General features: G+C 35.2%; 1 long non-coding RNA gene across 1 annotated transcript; it reads right to left on the bottom strand.

Moving 5' to 3' along the window:
- Nucleotides 1-1,544: 1,544 nt before the first annotated feature.
- On the bottom strand, nt 1,545-18,013 carry LOC113232340. Its single transcript, XR_003310614.1, has 3 exons — nt 17,989-18,013; nt 14,944-14,970; nt 1,545-1,720 (listed from the first exon to the last, which is right to left on the bottom strand). It is a non-coding gene; the product is annotated as an uncharacterized LOC113232340 (long non-coding RNA).
- Between the last annotated feature and the right edge of the window lie 2,185 nt (nt 18,014-20,198).

The following is a 20,198-nucleotide window of genomic DNA, read 5'->3' as shown; positions in this document are numbered from 1 at the left end:
TTGCTTCGCTGTCAGTCGAACAAACGAAGACTAAAGCGTGAATGACGCTCTGTATATGATTTTAACGCCCTATAAGTTCGGACACTTTTTAGCGCGGACCCGACGTCCATATAATTGTAAGTCAATTATATACGAAAAATCGGTATTCGTTTATGCACATTATTTTGTTTTGATAATTGTAAATTTGAAAGTGAAATTAATAAATATATTAAATAAATAAGTTAATTAATTTTTTTTTATTTATTTGTATCGCTACTAAAAGTAGTAACCGCCGTGTGTAAAGTCGGCGGTAATGGTTCGATATAACCATAGCAAACATCTTATACCTAGTTACTCAGATAACAATAACTTGTGTGTACTGCAGCAAGCCAAAAGGTCCTACCTGCCCTGGGACAGCACGATCCTTATAGGTACCTTTTTTTAGTTCCATGTTTGTACTGTATCAAAGTTGGGCTAAAGGCTATAGGTCTACATTTCTCTACAACTGTCTTTGACAGCATATTTAGTTCAAAAGGTAAATGTTACCAGTCTTTTGGTTATGATGCCCTCAGTCCGGCCCTGGCTGCAATTTTTTACTTATAAATTTTAACATTGTATTACAATATTTTATTAGTAACTGCAAAATGCGCTTTCCAAAATACTCCCATCAAAATAAATGACATTCCAGTAGAGCAGGTACCACATTTCAAATATGTTGGTAGCATTATCACTGAAGACTCCAAATATACCACAGACATAAAGACCAGAATCGCAATAGCAAAACAGGCTTTCCATAATAAAAAAAGCGCATTTTCACCTATAAAATACCTATACAATTGAAAAAAAGGTTCATCGAAACCTATGTCTGGAGTACAGCACTGTATGGATGCGAGACATGGACAATAACAAACAAACACAGAGAGAGAGATTGGCGTCATTTGAAATGTGCTGGAGGCGAAAGGATAAAATCGACTCATCCGTAGAACAAAGGTCTGTGTAAGACTACTTGTTCTCAGGACATAGTACATTTCGTTCGTTCTTCTTCGCTGTGGATGTCAGATCGACCTTTGTTCGATTTTATATTTCCGAAACGAAGTAAGATATATAAATTCTCAAAATACCTTTACATAGGCCTTAGTTTGAATAACGAAATTGTTCTCGTAACATACTTATTCTCTTTTCGCTATATAATCACATCGGACTCTGTTCTTCGGATGAGTCGAAATAAAATGGATTGAAAAGAGATCAAATGAGAAAATTTTGGAAATGGTTGGGGAGAAGTCTTTCAAATTCAATAGAGAGTAGAAGGGGGAAAATATTTGGACATTTGTTGCGTAATGACGAATTCGTGAACAAACAAAAAATAAAGATCAAAGTGAACAGCCATAAAGAGGTCAAAGTTTGGCTATGAACCGTGAGGAGTGGAGGAGGCTACACCGACAAGATCTCGCTCTTAAATAAGGTGATGATGTTTATAATATTTAATTAAAATTATACAACTATACATTTGGGAACTAGATTGCATTGGATAGCGCTCGTGGAACTGATACTCACGTTCAGCTAGAAACCGCGAGAACAGCTGTTTGAAACCCCTGTACTCCTTTTCGACGGCACCCCGCCTGGCTTCTGGCACTGTTGCGAGCAGCCGCTCGAGCTCCACCTCAAGCCTTGCAAGCGCATCGCGTTTAGTTGCTTCCTTGAAATCGCGCGATCCGGACGGCGTGCGCTGGTGGCTGCGAATCTAAGCATATACATTGTTTAATCTCAATGATGTAGTCCTTAGTCGACTTTATTCCGTCACTGTAACGTCTAAGAGTCATATCTTGTCTTTAACGTGCAGTTCTAAATTTGCCAAAAAAAAATTAATAATACTTTTTTTACAACAATCGTTAAGCCGGGTTTTCACTACACGAGCGCTCTCGTAGCGTTTGCGCTCGTACGAGCTAGATCGTATAGTAGTTCACTCGGATTTCGGTTTACACCTTACAAGTTTTCATAAAATGATCCGAGTATACGCGTAAGGATAGAACCGCGTCCGAGTTTGTTCGGATCGGAAGACGTCCGAGTGGCGAGTGCGCTCGAAGCACGTGTCTACACGAGACGAGTAGCGTCCAAGTAGTCATCCGAATGGACTCGGTACGACAGAACTCGTATAGTGAAAATCCGGCTTTAGGGACATGGACGGATTAAGCATGCCATATGTTATTACAATAGGTCGAAGTAGACATAGTATATTTAACAATAGTTCAAGAGTGAATTATACCTTTCTCTCAAATAATAAAAATAATCATGTACCACACATCACAATAATTGCTTGGTGCCAAGTTAAGAAATTTCCCTGCACTGTGAGTACCAGAGCAGCAGCAATTCACTGCCCACCCAGACTGGAAACAATTTTATGTAAAGATGTGGCAAACGAGCTAACGAGTCACTTGATGGGAGGTGGTCATCGTCGCCCATGGACATTTGCAACATCAGATGGACTGTCTATGCATTGCCAGAATTTGAGAGCCTGTTGACATGCTTTTTGAAAAACCCCATGTCATAGCGAAAAGAAAATGCTTCAGATGGAAAAACATTCCACATCTTGCAGGTTCGAGGAAGAAATGAACGAGATTCTTACAATAAGACGTGGGGATGGACTCTACTCCCTTGGCGGGAAGTGTTATGGTAGAAAGGAGAATTTAGAGAACTATAAATCTTAAATTGATCCCACCCAGGAATCGTCACCCAGCAACCATAATACAACGAGGTTGTCAAAACTATTCTCCTAAAGTAACAGAAGGAAAATAATTGCTTTTTGTCTATGACACCAAGTGACGACACGAAGTCGTATACGCCTGATGTTAAGCGACACGCCTGTCCATAACAGTTGCAATGCCATTTAGAGCTTTAAATCGCAAAGATCTGAGGGGCACTGTCACTGCCGCCTTCACTCTCAGACATAAGGTGATAAGTCCCAATGTGGGCCTGTAATTTCACCAGCACTCTTTACCTTACAAAACCCGAACGCAGTAATGCTCATGTTACTACTTGGCAGCAGTAATAAGTAAGGTGACAGTACTTCTCTGGACGAACTCTTCCACAAGGAGCTTTCCTGTTAATTAAATATCAATAATAAAGAACTACAAAACGAGAGGGAGGTATTGTCCATTCTGTGTTTGAAGTTTAGATAAATAATATACTTTGCCGGTTCCAATCTCTGATAGCTAATTACTTATTTAAGTAACGTAAGCAAGTGCTATGTCAGATTGACTCGCAAACACAAACTTATTGATCATTACTCGTAATGCTAATGGAATAATAATGTTGTTCCTAACTTAAAATTTGCGTGCTTTCATTGAATATTAATTCATATTCAAATTGAATAACCGAAAGAACAATGGCGAAAATAATTCTTTAGTTTCTATAAAAAGTTATAATTACAAGTTGGAATAAAATAATAATAATAACGCACACACTCAACACATGTCGTAGCTTGTATATTTAAATGAAGTTGTTCACACATTGAACAACACGATTAACTGTCGTTCACGACTTTTGACGTTACGGCGACAGACTGTTGTGACAATGGGAAGAGCTAGCACGACAATCCTCTGACGATAAATAATATGTCACGATAAAAATGTGACAAGTCTGTCGTGCGAACGACAAGGCGGCTGCCGTGAACCGATAAATTGTCGTCTGGATCTAGTGGGAACAGCTAGACACGACAATCGTACAATGACAAAATAAAAGTCCATAACACAGTTACGACATGGGAACAGGTTAGACGCGACAGACGTCAATCATTAATAAAACGTTACGACATAATGTGATAATGCCCAGTCTCAAAATAAAATCCTGTTTAAATGCAATCGAAATGACTAATTATTAGTATGTAACCCATTGACTTACAAATAAATGGACGACGGGTCTAATACAAAAACCACGAAAAAAATGTCTCAAGTCAACCTATTCGAAATTTAAATTGTAATGTCATCGCAGTATCGCGCTGTCAGTCGAACAAATGAAGACTAAAGCGGAGTTTGGCGCTCTGTATACGATTTTAGCGCCTTACAAGTGCGGACACTTTTTAGCGCGGACCCGACGTCCATATAATTGTAAGTCAATGATGTAACCGGATTGATATCTACAACTGTCAGTTTCTTAATGTTGAATGACATCTAACCGTTAAAAAGAGATTTCCAATACCTACGTATATATTGATCCACATTAGGTTAGTTTACATAATATCAGATCTACTGACTAGACCGATATGCAATAAGAGATTATCTTTACTTTATTCTTAGAATAATAACGCGTAGAAACCTAGTCCGCACATGCTAAGTGAGGCAAATTGAAGCGCGCCAAAAGGGCCTACACGAGCGGGCGGGCCTTAAGTGCTCAAGGTCAACTTGCACCGCGAACAGCTCAAGAATTGTAGCTAAAAATGACGAAATGTGCGGTAAATGAGTGTAAAAATACGTCAGACAAACATAAAATCTGACTAACATCACATTCCACAAGGAAGTAACGCGTTTCAACTTGTATTTTTATACAAATATTCACTAAAACCGAAAATTAATCTACTACTAAAACTACATTAATTTGATTTTTGCCTCACTTGTGACAGTTCGTTTGATATGAAACTATCATTCTATGCGTTATTATTCTAAGACTTTATTATAAAAAATAAAGTATAGGTAATTCCTTATTCAAATATGTCATGCGAGAAAGTAGTAAAACTGAGAAAAAGTTCCCAATATCAGAATAAATAATTTACGCCTCAGGGCATTAATTTTTTTAATTTGTGGACTGTTTTTATTTATTTTTTTGTTTTTAATATTGGTAGACCCTGATGGGACCCCATACATAATTGTGTAACTATTATAAAATTATGGACTGTATCTGTCAGAAATAAATTAAGTTTTAATTTGATTAATTCAGTTTTGGATTAACTTTGTGCCTTTAGACCAAATGTTTGTATGGAGCAGAGCCTTAGTTGAACATGAGCTGTTCCCTTATTACAATTTAATTCAGGAGAAGTCGCTTTCATAATTGTAATTAGGATTTTTATTGAATATCATTTTACAAATTTGTTTTTAATCCAGAATTTCCAGATTTTGTGCTCTTCACAAAATACAAATTGACAGCCTGAGTAAATTTTCCATTTATTTTAGAATCAGTAAAGGAATAACTCTGTTACAAGTTACTTATACAATACATTAGAACACAAATATTCTTTATTGCACACTGGGACAAATACATAATTTAAAAAAGACAGGCACAACAGGCGGCCTTATTGCTAAATAGCAATCTTGTCCAGGCAACCTTAGTGTTACAGGAAAGAAAATAATAAAATTAATTGAGGGCTATCTACATACTTATTGAATTTCGTACAGAAGTGTACATTCCGTAATACCTATTGACGTAATATACGTAGTCCTGTATCGACCTCGGCGAACATCGCTTCAGGGTCACTGTTTAATTGTTTACGAGCTCGTTCAGTATTGGAAAAATACTAATATCGTTAGAAAACAACCTTCAGAAAGAAAACAAAAAATATGATGAAATAAACTTTATTGAATTGAAATAATGGGACAGCTCACGTTGAACTATGGCTGTGACAAGCACATAAGCTCACGCCCTTGTCCCACAGGACCACGGAACACCACCTTACTCTATCCTGACTTTCGAGACTCACATACATCAACTACCCCTTTCATACAACTTCTTTTAATTTTGTAACTTCGGTTCCCAGTCTTGTTGAGGACATCCCCGATCTGGTCAATGCAAGTCCTTCTGTGACGTCCTCTTAAAATCCTTCCATTCACATTCGCATCATAAATCTGGTTGATAATTCTTCTTACATCCATCCGTTCAACATTCCATTATCTATTCCAGTCGTCACATCCTCTTTCTACATCTTTCACGTATTGTATTCTTCACCCTATCACTCAACTTTATTCCACAAATTTATTTCAAAGACCTCATCTCCACTACAGGCTCTGATAATACTAGATATTACATAAATCTATTATTATTTTAGCGCATACGATATCGTTTTATGTCTCAAAGGTAAGAGTGTAGGGTGATTGAAAAAAAAAAACTATTCAAAATATTCAGCCATAATTTTTCGGGTGAATTTCATTTTCAGAATTTCAATGGCACTTTTTGGGTGATTTATTATAAAAACCTTTTTTCTTTTGGTCTTAAGGATTAAACGTACAAATAAGTTCAAATAATGTCAATAATCATAAAATCAAACGCAAATATCCATTAACCAGGTTAATGGATGTTTGCGTACAAACATCACATTTGCTTTAAATTATACAGTTATAAACCATTTTCTATTTTACTTAAAAAAATATTGAAAATCTAAGGGTTAACATATAACAGGGCAATAAGGATGAGATATATATACATATTTTTAATTACGTGAAAACCCTAATTGTCAGACTTTCTGTCAAAATAAATATCACCACACTCATACGCGAACACTGCGCGGTATGTCATAGTATAGCAGTATTGTCACGTAGTTTAAAAACGTTAGCTATATAAATCTGAACTGCCTCCGAACGGTTACCATGTACTGCCACGCAGAGACCCCGGGTTCGATTCTGGGAGTCTACTCCCGTCCTAAGTCCGACATCCGGCGCATTATGTGAATGAAGTTTCATACTGGACATATTTTTTGACTTGGTCGAGTATTATTTACTAAGGTCGAGTATTACTTATTAAGGTCGCGTATTACGTCCGACGGAAAACAGGATTAGACCCCCTGAGGCGGGAGAAATATTTGTATTTGTTATATGTTAACCCTTCATTTATTTCTCTTGCGAGTTTGGGTGCCATTTGTGGTTGTCTATGCATGTGTGTTCATAGCACCTGCGATATAGGGTTCCCTAGTCAGGGGCTACGAGTATGTACGTTAATACGAACCCAGCGCTTTACGAATTCCGTAGTTTCTTGTGCGATCATTATTAATTTAACCACCACAGAACGTTGCTGTAATCACTCGCGAGCTCTCCGATAAGCAAGTTAAAAACAGTTTAAATTCAATATATGAAATAATTTACAGCTACTGTATGCAGATATACATTTATTACGTTTAGTAAGATTAACGTATTCTATTTCCAAGTGTATAGCAATTTTATGACATTGTACGATGTAATTTTAAAAACTTTAATTTACAGGTGAGCCACGCGAAATAACGGTGTTCGTGCGCCAATGTCAGCTCATATACTAGTTACGAGTGATAGATAACGATAACACGTACTTAGCAGCTAGTATGACGTCATATGATGACGTGACGGTTTCTATCTCATGGTTTTGTAGACATGACTGGCAGTTATGGAAACAATTATGACGGCATACGTTGCACAGCGAGTTAAGAAGGTTGAGGTCCTTAAAAAGATCAGAGGTCGTTTAATTCATTTCAATAAAATCGAATAGTGCTTTTATTAAACACCTGAAAAATATATGCCACGCCGATTTACGATCTTTACCTACTTGTAATTACTCACATTTGCGTCGTGATATTATTTTCCACGTGGACCATTAAATGTAAAGATAAAGTATGTAAACGTAATGTAGTACACAAAGTAGTATCGTGGATACGTCCTCCATCGTAAATGGTGACGCTGTGTTAGGGTGCGTACAGATTTGGTGAATACGCCACAAACGCGCTGTATCTGCGCTGCTCGCAAATTGCACGCGCGCTGCATGCGTGCAATTAAATACGTGTTATTATATGTGGCGCGCGAACGGGACGCGAACAGATCGTACAACGTAGTGCTCGTGTGCAGTTTGCGAGCCTTTCGCAAACTACCCCCGTACAATGTCGCGTCGATAAAGCTATTATCGAATAAATTTCAAAATTTTATCACAATAGCGAACATGGCGAGCACCGTGACGGCACATTTTTATGTCATAACGAGCGCAGGCGACCAAAAGATTAGCACAGTACCAAACATGGCTGCAAGGTCACAACTGATTTTAAAGCATGTGCAGTAATTTTATCAACGTAAAAATTAAGAGACTTCAGCTCGCCCTTCTATCCGGTGGCGCAGTCAAGAAGGAGGACGGAGATGTTGGACGGAGAACAAAAGTAGACCCCCTGGTTCAGATCTATTGGAATGTTTGGCTTTTTGCTGGTTTGTATAATCGAAGAAAAATCTACAAATGAGATTTTCATGATTTTTTTGATTGCTTAAAGCGCTAATCGGCCTTGACTGTCAATTGAAAAGGCGGCAATAGGCTAATTGAGTACATGAATAGTTAAAAATAGAACCTATGTACAAAGAGAAGACTGATGCGAAAGAGGTTTGTCAAGAATGTAGCGACTAGAGATTCATTGTCCCTCTCCTAGTGTGAAACAGGCGTGATTATACATATAAATGAAAATCAGAGTTCAATATACTGACAAATATGAATTTCCATGTAATAAATTCCTATGTAAAGGAATATTCCTGAGAACGTGCGTGTGGGGAAATTGGTATGCATAAGAGGCAAAAAACAACGCATTACATTTTATTGTTTAATATTTTTTGTGAATGTCTATACATTAACTGTACAACTTTTACTTCATAATTCTATTTTTGAGAAGCAATATTTTTTGTCAAACATTTTTTGAAAAAAAAAAAAGAAGAAATGGCGGATTTTTCTGATTACTGTTTTTATGTTCTCTTCCAACCAAGTTACAAGTCGAGTTAGCAGATCATATTATATTATCTTTGAATTGAGTTTTTTGTGTAAAAGAAAGAAACTAACAATGTAGGTAAATAACAACAAAACAACATAAATTAAGCTTTTGAATCCAATAATATTTACTGCTAGATGATGATAGGTAATGGTAGATGAAAAGAGACCAAATTGTAATATTTTATTTTATAATATTTTACTACTTATTTCATCGCTCATTTATTTCCGATTCTGAACTTCAGAATCTGAACTAGAATTGTTACTGAATCCCGAATGTTTGCAATTTCTCTCTTCAAATAAAAAAACATCAGCGATGGCACTGTTATATACATAATTAATTACTGCTAGTCCTAATGTTGTTTTTAGGTGATTTGAACCTTCTATTGAACAGATTCATCACAGATCGATACCTCCAATGAACACTAAGCCAACTTAATTTTTGGACCTGTTCTGTTTTTATTTGGTTTTTTAACTGTCTCCGTGGCCGAACGGTTACCATACCGGATTGCCACGCAGAGGTCCCCGGGTTCGATTCCCGGGCCGGGAGAAATATTTGTATGGCCTACATTTATTTCTCTCGTGAGTTTGGGTGTAATTTGTGGTTGTCTATGTGTGTGTCCATGGCACCCGCGACACAGGGTTTCCCTAGTGCGGGGCTATGTTGAGTGTGTGCGTTATTATTATTATTTTCGTATTTATTTTAAACTCTCGCCTCTCCCAAGGCCTAAAAAATTAATTAATTTATTAATTATTATTATTATTATTCTTTTTTTTTACAAAATTCGTTTTTTTTTGTTCTTGTTTCTTTTTTCACAGAATTCGGGGAGGGATAAGATTATCTTTATATTAAACCGCCACATTTATTTACTAAGGCAAATAAATATGGCTGTTTACAAAAATAACAGAAGACGACCAAAAAATAAAGATGGCGTAGTGTTCATTGGAGGTGTCGAGATATGACTTCGAAATGAGTATATTATCAACAGCCAATTGAATTCCGGAGAAGAATATTGAAATTGTGGTAACTGTAAAACAGTCTGAGTGAAAACCCTAAAAATCATTTCAATTCAATCATTCCAATTCGGTTCCAGTTAACAATTTGTACGCTTCACAATTCACATGAAGTTCATTATGCTACAATTTCGTTACAGAAACTCGCATCTGTTCTGCGGCAATATAAATTAAGTCTAACTATCATATTTCAATATTATTTGGTCATCATTTAACGGATCTACGCAAATCACCCAAAAAGTCAGTACCTACATACCGTCGTCGTCATTATTTGTATGTTTTCTGTTTTTAAAGCAAGTCATCACCAGGAAGTAATCATGATACGCGATTTTTCGTTGTAAAACGCTATCTATGCGATATTGAAACATTCGGATTTGGATTATAGTAGTTTACGATGTGTCAATATTTTTGAATAGATAATGCGAAATTATAATAATTAAAATATAGATATTTCAACGTGTATTTTTATTGAGCATCAGATTTTTTTAACAAGTTGTTTGCGCCTGGTTGTACGCGACACTCCTATCCCTGACAGTTGTAGTGCTACTCACAGCTTTAAATCGCGAAGATCTGGGAGACGCTGCCACTGCGCCCGTCACCCTGAGACATAAGTTGACAAGTCTCATGTGCATGTAATTTCACCAGCACCCATAATACCCTTCAAAACCGGAACGCAGTAATGCTCACATAGATTACTATCTAGGTTCTAGGTATCTAGGTTCACATTAGTAACAGTAGAGCTCCTCAGGGTCAAGGACACAGTGGCAGTGCCCAGATCTATGCGATTAAAAGCTCTGAGTGACTCTGCAGCTGTTATGGATAGACGTGTCGCTTACCAGCAGGCGCAAGACTTGTTCGTCCAAAATTTGATCGTTCTTCTCTTATCCAATCCCATGTACCTCTTCCGTCTTCCATCCATCTTTTATTGTTGTCGAATACTAATATTATTTTAGAAAATAATATAAAAATTTAACTGCTGCAATAATAATATATATAATATTTATTCTATATTTATACCATTTGTTTATTTAGATCTCATAATTCCTGTCTCCCGGTCCCTTTTTCACTTTTTCTCCAACTTTCAAATCTCGTTCCCAAATCACATTCCACGACACTATAAGTCTCCCCGTTTTAAAAACAAGTTAGTCAAAACAGTTTGTAAGTGGCTAAAACGCTTACCGTTAATAGTCAAGATAAACAAGAAAAAACAACTTCAGTTCTGTAGATACTACCGTAGACAATAGAATTTTGATACATAACTAAAAGGAGCGCCTTTGTGATATAGTTTATGAAATTATAATTGACAGATTAAAAGAGTAGAAAAAAGAAATAGCACAGGAAATTGCAAAACAATAGCCGTCCCCATACCTTGCTAAGCATATCCATGATTGAGACACACACACAAAAATTCTCTTGCTACTTAAAACCGACACTCTCATTCGGAACTCGTAACGTTATGGCGTACAACCACACAACGCGCAGCAAGGAGGCAACTGACACACGGGATGGGTGCAATGTCGTTTATAGGTCGCCTACGATCTTTACGAGTCCCTGATAGCTTATCGGAGGGTCTCTGAACTATGGGTCCCTGAACCATAACTTAAGCGGACATCACTTTTTATGTAACCATACGTAGCAATGATAACATTCACATTAAATTAACAAATAGCCATAATATTCTTCAGAGTCTATCTCAGCTCGAATTAATTTTTTCCCCGTACTAATACGGTTCATTTTGCTTGGCAGGGACGCTGGCTTTATTTCAGATTCTTTTTTAGCCGATGTGAAGGAAAAAGTCGCAACTTAAAAGGAAAAAAAAGGAAAAATATTGTAATATCTATTTACCTATAGCCACTGGCCGGTGGAATATTTACGGACAACATTACACAGAATTAGCAACTTCAAAAGTCGGTTGAAAATTGCTCCAAAAAACGCAGTCTGTTTCACAATTTTGTCTTTTTCATTACATTTGTTGCTGACTTGAATGGTACCATACGTCGCATTATCATTATTTTTAGCCAAACACTGCATTCAAAATCATATTTCCATTTTAAAATTTGACTACCCTTCAAAAGAATAAAAATTGAGTTATGTAAGAAAAAATAAGAAGCGTTCAGAAGTTACAGATTTGTGAAACACATTATAGAAACTATTCAAAACAAACTATTCAATCAACAACTTAAAGATCTGGCAAACGGGACATTAAATCTAAAAAAAAGTTATGTAACCATTGACTTACAATTATATAGACGTCGGGTCCGCGCTAAAAAGTGTCCGAACTTATAGGGCGTTAAAATCCTATACAGAGCGTCATTCACGCTTTAGTCTTCGTTTGTTCGACTGATAGCGCAGCAAGCAAAATTAGACAGTACTGCGATGACTACGTTTAAATAGGTTGACTTGGGACATTTTTTTCGTGGTTTTTGTATTAGACCCGTCGTCCATTTATTTGTAAGTCAATGTATGTAACAGAGGAAATCGGAGTCAACATTACATCCCCAACTCGACGAAAAATCACGAAGTAATTCGATCGTTTAATTAGAAAAAATAAGTTCTTCAATCTTTTGATTTCGATTAGATGATCTGGATATGTGGTCAGTAGTTCGTATGTAAACTTTGTTATCATTCTTTAGTGTTCCTCTAAAATGTTATATGATATTACTATTATTCCGTAGGTGACTTTTTAAATTTATTTTCTAGTAACTTTTCCGGCACGCTTTGATGGCCGTTTTGACGTTTGTCCGCTCATCAAGTTTCGTATTAATTCATAACTACGTTGAAGGAGCTAATTGCTGTACATCGGTGTCAATAGTGACGTGCAGTACAATTTATGGATGTATAATTTTACGACACAAGTCAGCATTTGTTGTTTGAAATTTTTTTAAATGAAGTCTAATACGATTGTCGCTTATGGGATCGCTGTCCAGTACAACTTCTACCTCCGGCAAACTCGCGTTAAAGCTCGATGCAAAACGAAGCAGTTTCGAAAAGACGATATATTAAGTAAACATTTTATTTTCGTTTTATTAAAACTTTTTGATCAGAACTTATAGATGCGATTCGCATTTTATTATATTTTTTTTGATAATGAATTGAGTTTTGACCCTTAGAGGATGGAAAAAATATAGTCTAAGATTTGACCTCATAATCTGTCAAAACGGCCATCATAGCGTGTCGGGGTGCGTAGTGAAAAGAATAAGAAGGCCTGTATGAAAAAAATGGTGAATGTAAGAGAGGCAAGAGAGGTTTATCATGATAGGCATTGAGGGAGTAAATCTACCTAAACATTGAACGTTTTCTTAGTATGCACATAGCCATTTCGTCGTCAATGCGTATGAAATTTCTTTTTTACAGTTTATTTTCTAAACATGTAGGTTGTCTCACGTTTTTTTTAATTGCTAAAGTATTTAAATACGTAAGTACCTGTAGAAATACAGTATTATTTTTTGACACAATAATTTGTAGCCTTTGTAATTAATTTGTCGCCAATGTACCCAAATTTCAATAAATAATACGTATTCAAATATAATCATTTACGAGAAGTCCCGGTATTTGTAGAAGGGAATGTCCATTTTATTCTTTTGTTTAGTTATTAACTCCCTCAATTCATTGTACCGAAGTATTCCGATCACTGGATCATCGTGCTACGTGGCGATCGATGCTCCTTGCCTACCCCAATGGAAATCTACGTGCGAGAGGTTATTACATAATAATATAGTTCTTAAAGAAATGTAGTGACATCTCTAGTTTAGGATCAATTGATAATTGCCCCTTACACCACATACCGCAAACTCGCACGCGCACTAGATAACGTCATAACGAGCCCTGACATCAATTTATTCATCTACCCGCTAATCTAAAAAAAATGTTACAATGGATGAGGAGGAAATGGATTGAGACCACCATGAAACCAGTCAACATCAGTCATCAGTGTACCAAAACCACCCTGCGTAAATCACTGCAACCTGATTACTGATTGGTAACGTGTCAAGGTCACACACTAGGTCATTATGATGTACGCGGAGCGTAAGGAGACTAACCAAGCAGAACAAGAATAATTGTAAATATCTATGTAAAAGCATGCTTCAGTTGTTAGTAATACATGCAAAAAAATGCATTTCAAAATCGTTTAGCTAAATTTATTCTTGCATTAACACACGGAACTCCAAGTAAAACATTTAGGCACGTATATTTCAAAATAAACCAAATATTACTTATTAAGGAAATAAAATTTTGTCGCCACATTTTAGTAATACTCTGACACACAGAACTGGCTCTTGTTCTCATGTGTGATTCGAAGTTAACGAAGCGTTAAGGCTAATGTGTTGTGTGAACCGTTCCTTTATCATTAGTTTATGGTGACAATTGTCGATGGTGACCGCGGCTACAATTCATAAAAAGACAGACGGCGGCGCTTAATTATGTCATCAGTAACAACTAATTAAGAAACTAGTATAAGCATAGAAATACAAAGGGGAACGCTGCCAGCATCTTGGGCACCGCGCCGCGGGGACCCAAGTTTATTCATATAATTTTAAAATCCTAGTTTTACTTTCTAGTAGTTAAGCTTTTATTGTAAGCTCAAAAGGCTTATGCTGAACGAAGTTCTTTTTCGTATGCCACAACCGCACAAATGACAGTACCTACCAAATTTGTAGTTGATATACGTTTTTTGCTTTTTGTCAGTTTTGTCTTATTTTATGTTTTTGTTTTGTGTTATCAATAATTACTATGATAATTTTATTTTGTATCTACGTGTTGTGGCGTTGCAATAAATGTCTATTCTATTCTAATAATTGCCTAAACTAAAAATTAATTCGTGTAAAAACTGTCGCTATAAAAACCCATTTTTTCCCTCAAACGTTACATAAACAACGTGAGATGAGCCAAGCATTCGTCAGTATTAAATTTTAAAAAATTTACGAATTGCGCAGCGCCTCTACTGATCAAAAAAAGCTAACATTTTGTATACAAGTAAAGAAAAAAATGGCGGGTTTTTTGGTTACAGTTTTCATACGAATTAATTTACGGCTTATGTGTTATTATATTACATTTTGAGGTTCTTAATTATCTGTTACCTTTTTAAGCTGATGGTTCTATAGCCATCATACATAGTAATATATATATATGTCGTCAGAGTACAAAAAAGCTTCTAAAATGTGCGCGCTAAGATTATTGCCCAATGTTATGCAAGAATAGATAGAAAATAATTTTAAGTTTAATTGTTAAGTTTTCAACTAAAATGTCATATCAAAGTGTTGCGCTTACCACTGGTCTAAGCCGGTACTCATTAGCCTGGAATCAAGTTAGCAATTTAGCTTCAGCATAAAACTTAAAACTCAATTAATAAGCTATGTTAGCGGGCATCCTATACGACAAAGGTTTAGTTGTTTAACTAAACGTAAACAAACCGGATTGAAGTATTTTATGAGGCAGACAAGAGACAACATCTCGAACTACCTATTTATATGATATACACATAATATTGAAATAAAGATTTTTGATAACACGTATCACAACTTTCCTACGATAAACAACCTAAAATCCAGCCATTAAAAAGATGACCAAATTAGAGAGTCCAACAGTAATACGACCTATGAAACTCACTACTAAGGGTCGTATTCTAGCAAGTCAGGATTTGAGTATGGTTTAAAGCACACGAAATCATACACAAGTATCTGCCATTAGGGTCGTATTTCCAGTGCTTGTGTTTCCATTGCAATCCTGACTTGAGCATTGAGTAGAGTGCTAGAATACGACCCTAAATAATGTATTTCACGGCTAACCAAATGACAGCTGAAGTTTGTTTACTTTTAGTTAGACCCTTATACTATAGTTGATACCTCTATTATTAGTTCTACAGAACTGTTGAAATAGCCATGAAATGCTTTTTTTATGGGATAAGAAACTTTTTGGCTGTAAGAAATTTCAAAAGGTCCGTAGTACTAGAAATTGACAGAAACAACCAGTTATTTTCTGAAAGAGTTCTTTTAAGCTGAACACATATATACACATAATTATGTCAAAGTTAGTACCTATTGAAATGAAAGAATAAGGTATTTATTAAAAAAGATAAGACCCATAGAGATGTGTTAATTTTTGAAATATTTAACTTTAACATTGAATAAAGTTGGTCTAACAATTCTTAATAATGCATAATATGTTGGCAATGTAAGTTTCTTCGTCTACCGACAGTTAATAATCTCACATAATCATATACTCAAAAGATATTACATACATCTAGAATTGCTTACAACTTCCCTCGTAAGCAATTATAATTTTGTAAATGTAAAATTCACATTTACCATTGATAATATTTATTTCAAATATTTTAATAGGCTAGAAAAACACCCTAACAGTCTGGCACCTAAGCTGACAACGCGATGCTATGAAATGAGGCTCAAGCGGTAAGACTTATTGTTCCAATACAGATGACACCGTTTAAAGAATTGATACCCTCAGTGGAGGACACGCTCGACATGTAAAATTTACTATCCCACGCATTTGCTTATAGTTTTAAACTGATTGAAACGACAACACTAAAAAACAAGAAAAAAAAATTAGACAATATTTATTATTTGTGGTGTTTGTAACTCAAACTAAGTGAAATTCAAGATTATACTATAAGTAAGCGATGCGCGATTGTGAATAATTTCGTTATTCGACTCGTTAGGAATCGCTAATCCTGTCATTCGAATGTCAAATTAGTAACTTACTAATTTTCATATTCGAATAAATTGAATGATCATTCTTTACTCATTAGTTGTACTAATCCATAGATTCCGTAGACTATTTCTGCTCGTGATCACCTAGCCCTCTCTGACATAATGGTAAATACAGTAAATATGACGGGGACAGGGATGTTTTGGTATGGATATGATGAATGGGGTGTTCTGATATAATGATCATTCGACTTGTGCACCCGACCGAATGGCATTGGCATTCGGTATTGAATTAAATTGTGCTTGGATTTGACTTTGGCGAACGATTTGCCCATTGGAATGATCAGTATTAGTAACATTCAAAGTCGCTCATCGCTAATTTGATTCTCAACATATCAATGCAACCATCCTTAGAATATTGTAAGAAACAATTCTTACTTAAAACAAACTTAACTCAAAAAGTGACAAAGTTTTTGTGAGATGACCTCAAGATGCGTCTCAATTACACTTAAAATATCATTGGCATCTTGGATAATACCATTCCGAGCTGCCAATTTGCACTTGGCAATTCACGATTAAATAACTACCTTGAGCAAAACTGTTGAGTGATTGTTGGTAATAAGAGGTTATTTATTTATTAAATAAAGACTGTTAACTTAAGTAAGATATTAATGTAAAACCTGTGTCTGAGATGGTTATATTAACATGCACCTTAGTAATTTACATTGTCAACATATTATGACTAAAAGATATGTCTATGACGGAAAAAAATAAGAAATTAATTCCCAATTGAAGTAATTTTACCCTCAGAATAAATTAAGGTGGGATGGCTTGGTGGGTATAACACAACCACACAGCTTGAGGGTTGAGAATAGTACGTACTTGTAACTATACTACTGTCATATAATTCAAGTGCAGCAGACGAAGCAGGCAAAGTTACCTTAGCATCTACTCAAGAATGCACACAAACAGAATTACTTGGTCATTCTTCAACAATATTCACGTAATTTGAAACTAGAATAGCATTATGTAATTGTACAGTGACGAAGCAATAATGGATGTCAAAGTTCATCAAGTTGAGTTTATTGGGAAAAATATTCAATGGCAAATTTTGAGCAAACTGAAAAAAAGAATACAAATACTGTTGCACTTCAAAAGGGAATTGAAATTCCGCCTGTAATTGGTGTATGTTATAGATTTCTGTTTAATCAATTATTATTACTTCTGTGTCCAACACTAGTCCCTACCAGTCATCGAATTTCCCTCCAAATATGATATGTACCAAAGATGTTTTAAGTTTAAAAAAAATAATTGGAATTCTTAATTGACAATTGATTGTAAATTTATTAAAATTGGAGTTAGAGAAATTGTCTACAATTCCATAACTCTCCATGGCGGCATATAAAAAACGATACGAACCCTAACCATTGTAGATTTGGATTATCTAATATCTACTTAACAACAAATGCGACGTAGTTTCCTCATACTGAGTTAACAAATAGAAACGTAATGTTAGCTTGAAATTACGAGTGATCACTAGGTGACCTCTAAGCGGCCACAAGGTCACGTTAGATAAACGCGTAAATAGCTGTCTTCAAGTGTCGCGAGTGCACTGATAAAACAAGATATATTACATTTATTAAGTAGGTACCTTCTTATCTGCATCACCGGGTTCAGTAATTACCATGTTTAAAGCGATCAAATTCGGTGAATCAACGATTTTACGTGTAAATAATACGATAGTTCACTGTTTTAGTTTTATAAACGAATGAACAAGTTAAGGTTATGTTGACTTAAGGCTGCCTGCACGCGATCAACCGAATCAACCAACTTTTTAGATGACACAAAGGTTAAGTCTTATTTTATAGATACGAACGACACCTAATTAATTTTTACATAGTTATGCGTCAAGGATTGTGATTATGAACGACAACGCATTAGTAGTTTGTGTGTATTAGTAGTTTGTGTTCATGACGAACGATAAAAAAAGAAAAATAATGATTCTAATACAACATCCAGTGTTGCCAAGTCAAATCTGAATAAGTGGAAAGATACTGTATACACAAAGCAGTAGATCGAAAAAAAACAATAGATGCTGAACTTAGTTTCAAATACTTTTAATCGTGTTCTTTCAAACATTGATTGGTCATTTTCATTATTACATTACTGCCCAAACAAAAAAGTGAGTAATGTTTTTGATGTTACTTTACAATCTTGATAATTGATAATAAAATTGTATTTCTTATTATTACCATAGCGGGAATCTCAATGTTACGTTTGACAGCGGTCATTCCAATACAATTGCTAACTATGTATCACTGTTGTAGGTTATCGATTGCATGGCGGGTATAGTAATAGTCACCTTTAATTACTGACTTGATCCAATTTTATTTTATCTTCAATAAATGCATAATTATATTATGTTTTATTACCTGAAAATGAAAGTGCATCTTTTGGTACCAGTAAAAAGAGTAAAAGTGTTTTTTAATTAGCAGTAGTGAGAAACATACAGACATACATCGTGCATATGCTCTAATGGTTAATCACTGCCTGAACAAAATGAAATGAAATGAAATAAGGTTTATTTGTATTGAATACGATGGTAGTTATTACATTTGAGTTCATCTATTCAGCCAATAAACAAAAGCATGAAAATGTAATCTTTTACTACTTAACTTATTTACACTATATCTTTTTTAACTAGGTATTTATACAGTTCAGTTGTCATTCTTTTAAATGTCAGATTTTTTATTTCAATTGGTAGTCTATTATAAATTTTCATGCACATGTAAGATTAACTTTTTAAGTAGAGTGTAGTTTTAGGTATATTTTCAACAACCAGTTTGTCTGGGTTTCTTTTTGCCTGTGGATTAATTTCTATTGATTTATAAAATAATTTTAGATGTTTTTGGCAAATTTACAAATTTTTATAAATATACATGGAAGGTAAAGTCAAAATATTTACATTATCGAACAGCAGCTTGCAAGATTCCCGTGGGCCGATGCCGCACATTGCTCATATACATTTTTTTTTGAGTTATAAATGCTCGTTCAACGTAAGTTCTATTACCCCGAATAATTAACCCATAACGTAGAACCGACGCGATGTAGCCGTGGTAAGCAAATAAACAATTTTGGTAAAACTAAGATTTTTATCTATTAATATACCCAAAAATTTAACTGTCTCTAGCTTTTGTACAATCTTTCCATCATAGTTAATGTTTATATTGCAATTAATATAAATATATTGGTATACGTCCTTTTACAGCAAATTGAACATATTTCGTTTTTTCTAAATTGACGTATAGATTGTTTACGTGCAGCCAATCTTCCACGCATTTTAGTGTGTCATTAATTTCAGTTTCATAGTGATTGACGTCGTTATTAATTGAGTTTATGACTATCGCAATGTCATCTGCAAACATGCTACATTTGTGCTTACATAATAATGGCAGGACATTAATATATAGCAAAAGTAATAAAGGAGCTAATATGCTTCCTTGAGGAACACCAAACCTATTTAAATCATAATGCGAACAGCATGTGTCAAAATAATTTTTTTTATCTAGGTCGTTTAACTCCACCCGTCGCTGTCTGTCATGTAGGTATGACATAAACCAATTCAGTGCTATGCCCCTAATACCATACTTCTCTAACTTTATCAGCAATCTATCATGTATTACGAAATCGAAAGCTTGAGACGTGTCCAGAAACAATACTGTGCTGTGCTTTTTTGTGTCAAGAGCTTTAATCACTATATCGACAATATTGAAAACAGCCTCAGCAGTCGATTATCCGTTTTGGAAGCCGAATTGTTCTGGTTTTTTTATGTTAAATTTTGTGCAGTAGTCCATTAATCGA

The sequence above is a fragment of the Hyposmocoma kahamanoa genome, unplaced genomic scaffold (genome assembly GCF_003589595.1).
Source record: "Hyposmocoma kahamanoa isolate Upper Pololo Valley unplaced genomic scaffold, ASM358959v1 73982, whole genome shotgun sequence".
In the NCBI taxonomy this organism is placed as follows: domain Eukaryota; kingdom Metazoa; phylum Arthropoda; class Insecta; order Lepidoptera; family Cosmopterigidae; genus Hyposmocoma; species Hyposmocoma kahamanoa.
Note: the sequence above shows the minus strand (reverse complement) of the source record. Positions and strands in the feature narration are given on the sequence as shown.